At 40.6% G+C, this 8166-nt stretch overlaps 1 pseudogene; it reads right to left on the reverse strand.

Moving 5' to 3' along the window:
• Nucleotides 1–220: 220 nt before the first annotated feature.
• LOC127657629 (transmembrane protein 196-like) lies at nt 221–1063 on the reverse strand (annotated as a pseudogene).
• Nucleotides 1064–8166: the final 7103 nt, after the last annotated feature.

The raw sequence follows: 8166 nt of genomic DNA on the forward strand, positions 1-8166 counted from the left end.
ATTACTTATATACTAGGATTTATTTCATACACCTTTAACAGTGACATGAAGCATTAGATTAACTCCTATCAAACGGGTTTAAAGAGACAATTTGAACTGGCATTACAATCTGAACACGAACAAGGAAGATCTATTTTACAAATTAAATTCAGGTGCATTTAAAAATTAATATAATATTAAATATAATAAAAGCAATAATGATCTCTCAGTCCCTAGGCTATCAGTTACAGTTGACGTACACACACCGACTACATCTCGTCATATCCATGGAATGATGCAGGGACAAATTCCTTTCCAGAAACAATCTTTTCTGCTCACAGCTGGCAAGTCTGCAGGTGAGCCTGATAGACATTGCAGCCAAAGATCCCCAGGCAGGCCAGGCAGAGGAATGCCAGGTTCAGAGAGTGCAGACTGTTGACCTTTTTCACCATTGCCCACACAAACTGCACATTGAGAATTCCCCCAGTCCACATATGCAACATGCTGAAAATAGGATCATCTGTGAAGTGAGGCAGGAAACAACAGGTGTGAGATATGTAGATAGAATTTACAGTATATGGATTCCAGGTCACTGTAGTCAACAGTATAGAAAAAATGGGAATGTGGAAAAAAAGTATGGGATGGGGGGATGGGGGGGGTTGAAGTGCATTACAATTATTATATAGATACAGATGTGTATGATTTTGAATTACTGCATATAAATACATACATTATATATGAATTGCTTTATTTGACATACAGAGCGAAGTACAGCACATCATAGAGGAACACCGTTTCAGCCATATCTGCATTTATTTTAATTTTTTTAAGGTTCAGTTTCTGATTTAATATCTACAGATAAATTGGAATATAAACCTCTTGCAGAAGACAAAATAAATGAATCTTTTACTTACACACATACACCTCTCCATATCGGTGTAGAGTAGGAGGTTTGGCTCTTTAGCAGTACCCTCAGGACTCGTCTGATCCCCAGCATGCCCAGAGTGATGCTGTACACACCGAGTCCCACATTGAAGACTGATAGGACCTGCAAAGTCCAAACAAGCACTCGCTTGGTACACATGCTCCTGTGGGCATCATTCCTCAGACTATGAGCGAGTCAAAGGGAAAAAAATCCCACTCTCACCTTGCCAACCAACTATTACCGATATAACTACTCATTCTGATATGAACAAAAAACCTAAGCATTAAAGTTAATAAATTATTAACTTGGGTTTTTCTTTTTCATGTATTTTATGAGAAATATTTCCTCACTGTAAATCAGAAATAGGCCAAAGGATAGTCTTCTGAAAGTCCTACATTTGATACACTCACAGATATCTTGAATACTTAAGTCATACTTTTAAATAATTCAGAATACAACCCATTTTTGCTTTAGCTTGAATATTTTGTCCCTTAGTGGCAACATAACTCTTGGAGGTGTCATGCAGTGCAATCTCATTGTTTCTACTGTATATGGCAAATATATTATGAGGACCAAATTACTTTGGAGATATAATAACAGACTTAAAATTACTATAGCATATGATATGACCATGAGCCAGTATAATAATTTAAAACAAATCTGATTCTGAAATAGATTGAAAGTGGGGATAGGGGATTGTTCTATATTTAGTTCCCATCCCTGATATTACATAAACTCCAGCTCGATGGCAAACTATCGACACTGATGTGCTCTGACCCCACTCGGCGAGTTTGACACTGCTCAACCACTCTCTGCATGTGATCCAGTGAAAGGGTCCTGCAACAAAGGTGGTCAAATCTCAATCTCAGCTTGATGTGCCTCAGTGCTCAGGAAAAAAGGAGCTCTGATACTGCAGATTATGGCCACTTATGTGCTGCTCTACATCTATGCACTTCTCATTCAGTTCCTGAGATCTGCAACAGGACCTCTCATGCTAAAAAAATAAAAAAATCTTAATTGCAAATGTGTTAAATTGCTCTTCTGCAGATTTAAGACCAAACAAACAAAAAAAGATGTATTAGGCTACTACAGTGAGTGGTTACCAACCCTGTTCTAGAGGCCCCCAACACAGATATATTTTGAATGTCTCCCAAATCAAAAGCACTTGATTCAACTCATCAACACATTAGAGGATCCACACCTGAAATGGGTGTGTCTGATAGAACTGCATTTAAAATGTGCACTGTAGGAACAGCATTGGGAACAAAATATGTGGATTCAAGAGTATTCAGAAATATACCCGACTTGCCAGGTTGTAACGTTGGAAGGGGTGTGTTGACATAAAATATGGTTTAAAGCAAAAAAAAAAAAAAAGTGCTTGAATGATTTTCTGTTTTGTATTTTAATAATATTTGTTATGTATGTATTAGGAAAGCAACAGTCACAGATGGAAGTTGAACCCAGATGCAGAAACTTTATTGAATTTTAACTTTATTAAACTGATAGAAACACTGGCGAGTATAATAGTAGTCAAACTAAACTTGAGTATGTCCCTTGGTTTGCAGATGGCGACTGAAGACGGCACAACAATGATGAGCGTACGAAGAGGGTACTGCTGTGGAAGAGCAGTGAGGTCTGATGGACGAGGTTTGCAACGCTAGCTCTGAGACAGTGGCAGGCATGGGCATTGGCCCCTTGGCCGTGGCTGGCGTTGGCCTGTAAATCCCCTTCAAGCGAACTAACATCATAGGACCACATTGGTAGCTCGAAACCTCCCGAAAGTGAGTGATGAAGGCATCAAAGGATTGAGTTACTTTACCTCCTCACCACCAGATTGTGGACCCCCACTTCAAGGCATCTCCGGTCAAATGGGATATGAAATAAGCGATCATCGCTCGCTCGGTGGGAAAACTATGTGGAGAACTCTGGAACAGGAGAAGACATAGGAAGAATCCATGGCACTCCTCAGCAGAATCGGAAAAGTTGGTCTGGCCAGTGGATTGAGGAATTTGAACCAGAGGGTCAGGAGGAGTTAACAGAGTAGGCCGTTGTAGTTCTGGTAGCACTGACCTATGATGGAGAGGTAATAATAAGAACTCTATGGGATCCAGTTTGTGTTGAATCTGATGAACGAAAACCCCAAAGGCTGCATAACTTTCTTGTGAGCTTCATGGGGTTGTTGCAGGTAATTGGATCCTGCTGGTTTCATTTTTGCAGGTCTAGTCTTCTGTTAGGAAGGCAACACACATAGATGGAAGGTGAACCTAGATGCGGGAACTTTATTTAAAAACAGGTAGAATAACTGGCGAGTTAATAATAGTAAACAAACTTAACTTGTGTACTGAGTCACTTGGTTTGCAGATGATGACTGAAGGTATCAATGTCTCTGCTGTGGAAGAGCAGTGAGGTCTGTGTGTTCCTAATGCCCAAAGTATACTTTGCCTGTCCACGTTCCGTGACAGTTTGCACACAGTCCGGGTGATATAATTGTCGTCATAAGGAGTGGCTGCGGATGTTCACACATGGTGTTCGCGTGTAGCCAGATTTGTCTGTTCGCGTGGACTGTGCGCAGACAAACGTGCATGTGCAAGTTTGACTGTTGAGATAGAAGAGTCCACTAGGTGGCAATATGCACAGTTGGGCTGTACTGTCAAGCAGTAGTCAAAGAACATATACTTAATTTTGTTGTTGTTCTTGCTTCCTCTAATGGCGGATCCTCAGTTTTTCTTCTTTATCCTTCAGAGCGGATGCCCTGTAAATGACACGACTCAGTGCTACCTCTAACATCTGGTAGCGTATAACAAAGCAACTGTACTGTGCATGTGTCGAACGCGTCCATTCGCGCTCATCCACGTGAGGTATACTTTCAAAGCTATGCATTCATAACTGTGTGCGAGACGCAACGGCATGCCCAAATTGAAGTATACCTGGGCCTTAGGGGAGACTGGACAGTAACTGTGAGGTTGTGATGGTATTTAAGCTGTCATTGATTACTGTATTAACTAAGTGCAGATGCAGGTGATTAGGAGTCCAGGGAGGTGCTTCTGGGTAATGTAGTTTTGTGGAGAGAATGACAGACAAAGAATTGGGAGAGTGTGACAGTATGACAGATATTATAGTAAATTAATGTAAAGCTAATGACCATGCTTGCATTAATAAATCATATGGGTTGTGTAAAAGTAATGTAGGTGTTCACTTAACCACTGCACCCTTATCCACTAGTACAGCGAAAAAAATAAAATAAAAAAAGAGAAACTTTGCCGTTGTTCATTCTGTATTTGTTTTAGTTTAGCTGCTTCCTAATTTGGTTTCTGACTTGAAAGCATATCATGAAGTAACTGGTAAGTGTGCCAAAAACAAAAGTCAGCCTGATGCTATGAAAATGCAAAAACATAATCAATAAATTGATTTCTCCTTCAATTTCTCATCTTTCTAGTGTGGACTAGTATGGGAGAAATTACTTTATTGATTATGCTTCCGATTACATTGCATTTATGATATTAATGTTTAGATGTTGAATTCCTTAAGGTATTTGTGGAGCGGAGGGGGGCGGGGCCGGGCTAGAATGTTGCACGCCCAGTCCCCAATCGGCCTGATGGGGCGCGCAAAGGATAAAGGCCAACACGATGCGACAGAGAGGAGAGAGAGAAGAAGCTCACTCACCGGTTCTCTGATGTACCGTCGCGTAGTCCTTGAACACTACGTCACACTCTCCGGCGGAGGACAGCCGCTCCTCTCCGGGCGAACCAGAGTCAAATCTCCGACCCCCAGCGGACAGGATGCCCCTCCGCTTTTCTGGCGGCACCTGGGGACATTCCTCCGCCCCTGGCAGTGGACCTACCACACCAGGCGATCAGGGAGTTACTTCCCTCCTCCCCTCGCGGACGGCGGTCCAACCTTGACCCCTCCGCGTTTCTGGGGGATGGCAGGGCACTCCTCCGCCCCTGGCAGCGGCTCCATCGCTCCAGGAGGTCGGGGAATCCAGTCCCCACTTGCCCCTGGACGACGGCTGTTCCCCGCGTCCGGGCGGTCGGGCTACTCCGTCACCCGGCAGATGGTATCGGCGCTCCCCTGGGTGGACGGTAGTGTCGAGGAATCTGCGACGGGCATCCCTCCTCCTCCCTGGGTTTTCGGCACCAATGTAAGGGGTTAACATGGGCAAGGAGGAGGCAAGAACCGGCTTGTCGATATAAATAATATTTAATTAAACTCAAAACCAAAACACACAAACAAACACACACATGACGGACATGCCCGTAATTCTCTCTCTCTCAAACCGTCGTCACCGGCCGCCTTTATCCCTCGCGCGCCCCATCAGGCCGATTGGGGACCGGGTGTGCAACATTCTAGCCCGGCCCCACCCCCCCTCCGCTCCACAGTATTATAATGACATTTTAGAATAAGGGTTGTTGACTAGGATTCTGCTGTGTGTGCGTGTGTGTGTGTGTGTGTGTGTGTGTGTGTGTGTGTGTGTGTGTGTGTGTGCGCCTTGACAAAGGAACTCAGAGCTGTCTCTGAAGTGCCAAGTGGCTAAACACAACAGTGACGAGCAGGAGGTCCGAATCGGACTAATCAGGAGAGGGAGAAAGGCAGCCAGATGCAGCAGTTCGGGGGGGAGAGAGAGAGCCACACTCAGCTGCTGTGTGTGTTTATGTTTCTGTCTTTCGTTTAAGGTTTCATTAAAATATTACTTTTAGGGTTTGTCTGGTTCCCGCCGCCTCCTTTCCCAATATAACCCTGTTAAAATAACAAAGACTTGTGGTACATTCACACATGGTATCAGAATCATGTTGACAACATAATAACGATTGCTTAACTCAGACATAGGACTTTGAAGGCAGCAGTTTTCAATTCTTAAGCTTAATTTTTTTTAAAGCATAATCTTTTACTGTTGTATCCCATTTGAAAACATGCTTAAATTATGGCATCATAAAGAGGATTTAATTTTTCTTTATGGTAACACACAAGCCTATTGTGTTACAAGAACACAGCAATAACTTCACAGTACTGGAGTAATGTGAGGCTTGCTGTTTTCCCTGCTTGTACCTCTGGAGTGTGAAGCCAGTGTTTTCCGCTCATTACCCTGGTGTCCTGCAGTTTGCTCTAAACTGAGGACACACAAAGCTTGCCCACACAATACTCAGAAAACAGAGTAAACTCCCACATCTCAGGGTCCATGTAGTGGATGGCCTGATGTAAATGATGTAAAACAGTCAACAGGAATTTCCTAAGCCTTAACCCAATCCTAAATGTAGCCATCAGTGGAGTAAAATTAAATTTTAGAGGGAAAATGCAACCTCCAAGTCTCTCTCACCATTGTTTATGTGACCCCAATTACATCCTAATTTGCATGGGACCAGAACCCATGTCTTTGGAAGTTGCTTGCACAACATGCTGTTGATAGTGCTAGAATGAAATGTGTTCATGCTGGAACTTATGCAAAAATGTCTCATGGGGGATTTCTGAAAATATGACCATTCAGAAGCAGCACATTGATTTCCCATGCGATCATGTTGATTTCCCAGCCATGGAACCATGCCCCCTTCTGAGTTTTTAAACTATGTCTCTTGGACACTTTATTTCCCCTTTATATCTATGCTCTCATGTTTATTGAATAAAATAATCTCAGTTGCTCACTCCAACACATTATGGATTGTCCATTCAATCAAACAAGTTCAATCAAGACTTGAACATTAAGCATTGGACACTTTATTTAGCATGATTCATGAAACAGCTTTGGCTTAATGCAAATGAATAATTGAAATCAGAATAATTTACTGTGATTAAACTAAAATCAAACAAAGATTGAAACTAATAATTTCTCTCAAATTTGCACTTGAGGTTAGTGAGTTGCATCAGAATTCTACCTGCAGAATGAGCATTGACATGTCTATTCCTGTTATCAAAAAATATCCCAGAAGCAGGTTGAAATGACATTTGACAAGTCTTGTAATTTCAGAGCATCATAATGATTTTAATTAACCTCACTTCAAAAGCTCATGTGACCCAGCACAAATCTGTTTGTCACAGAAAACAAAGCATAGTGTAATGGTCTTCATTTTCATTTTTATTCTTAGTGAGAGCTAAAAATACTTAAACAATGGAGTTTTTTGAATTACAGTAAAACCATAATCTTGTAAGGCTCTTAATATACTCTTAAAGGCATACGGAACATAGAAACAGCAAAACTTCTCTAGTTTAACATTGTTAAAACAGTTATATCTGGTATGTTGTTTGGCTGATATTCAGTGTGCACTGTGGAAAATTATTATCTAATAACTGATCTTCCCTAACATTTTTAGTGACCTGCAAATGTAAATACATGTATTTGCAGAGGGAGATTTTTGACACATTTCCTATTATTTTTATTTCTGAAGGCAACACTGGTAGATCACCTTCAGTGTCTCTGCGCTAAAACAATAGCGTTCATTACTTTATTTTTCATTACATTCTGTTTCTGTCTGTAAGTGTAATTAACACTATTTTCGACAAGCAATTTTTGTGTAGAATATTTCACAATTTGTGCTGTTTAGCACAATCAACATTCATGCACCAGAATATTGGAATCGAAGTATGAGCTTGAATCAGAGTATCACAGACTAAAGAGAAAAAAACTGAAAAAGGTTTAGGGTCCATATACTATGTGTTTTTACCAGTCATTTCAACAAAGTGGCCTGAAAAGTATTTGGACACTTACACATAAACATTTATGAATGTCATTGTACTAGATAAAAAAAATAATTAAACCAAGTGGCATTTATTTTAAAGACGCTTGATAGGAACTGACTTCACACTCTCTAAAAATTGCCCTAGGATCAGTTATTTTAAAGTATTTGCAAATTACTAAATATAAGATTCCTGTCATTATTCTGTGATTTGGTGTATATTGGAAAACTATAACCGAAAGCATATATTGTATGTCATGACATTAATAAAAGTATTACAGTTACTATGAATATTACACAAATGAACTGTATGCAATGAAATGTAACAATATAATTGTTTTCGTACAAATTAATGATGACAACATTCTGTTTATTTAAAAAAACTGATGATTTAAATACACATTATTATACTAAGGAAACTTTTATTTGGGTCAGGACTGTTTCTATTAATTTAATTTTGTCTTTGTTTCATTTTGCAAACATTTATCCAGATAACGATTGAGAGAGCTATTGTATCTCCTAATTGCATGCCAAGGTTTGGACTTGGCCAGTATTATCATTCTACAGTATGATCACACTCAACCCTGTGGGCTTTGG

Source organism: Xyrauchen texanus, chromosome 17 (genome assembly GCF_025860055.1).
Source record: "Xyrauchen texanus isolate HMW12.3.18 chromosome 17, RBS_HiC_50CHRs, whole genome shotgun sequence".
NCBI classification, from domain to species: Eukaryota; Metazoa; Chordata; class Actinopteri; order Cypriniformes; family Catostomidae; genus Xyrauchen; species Xyrauchen texanus.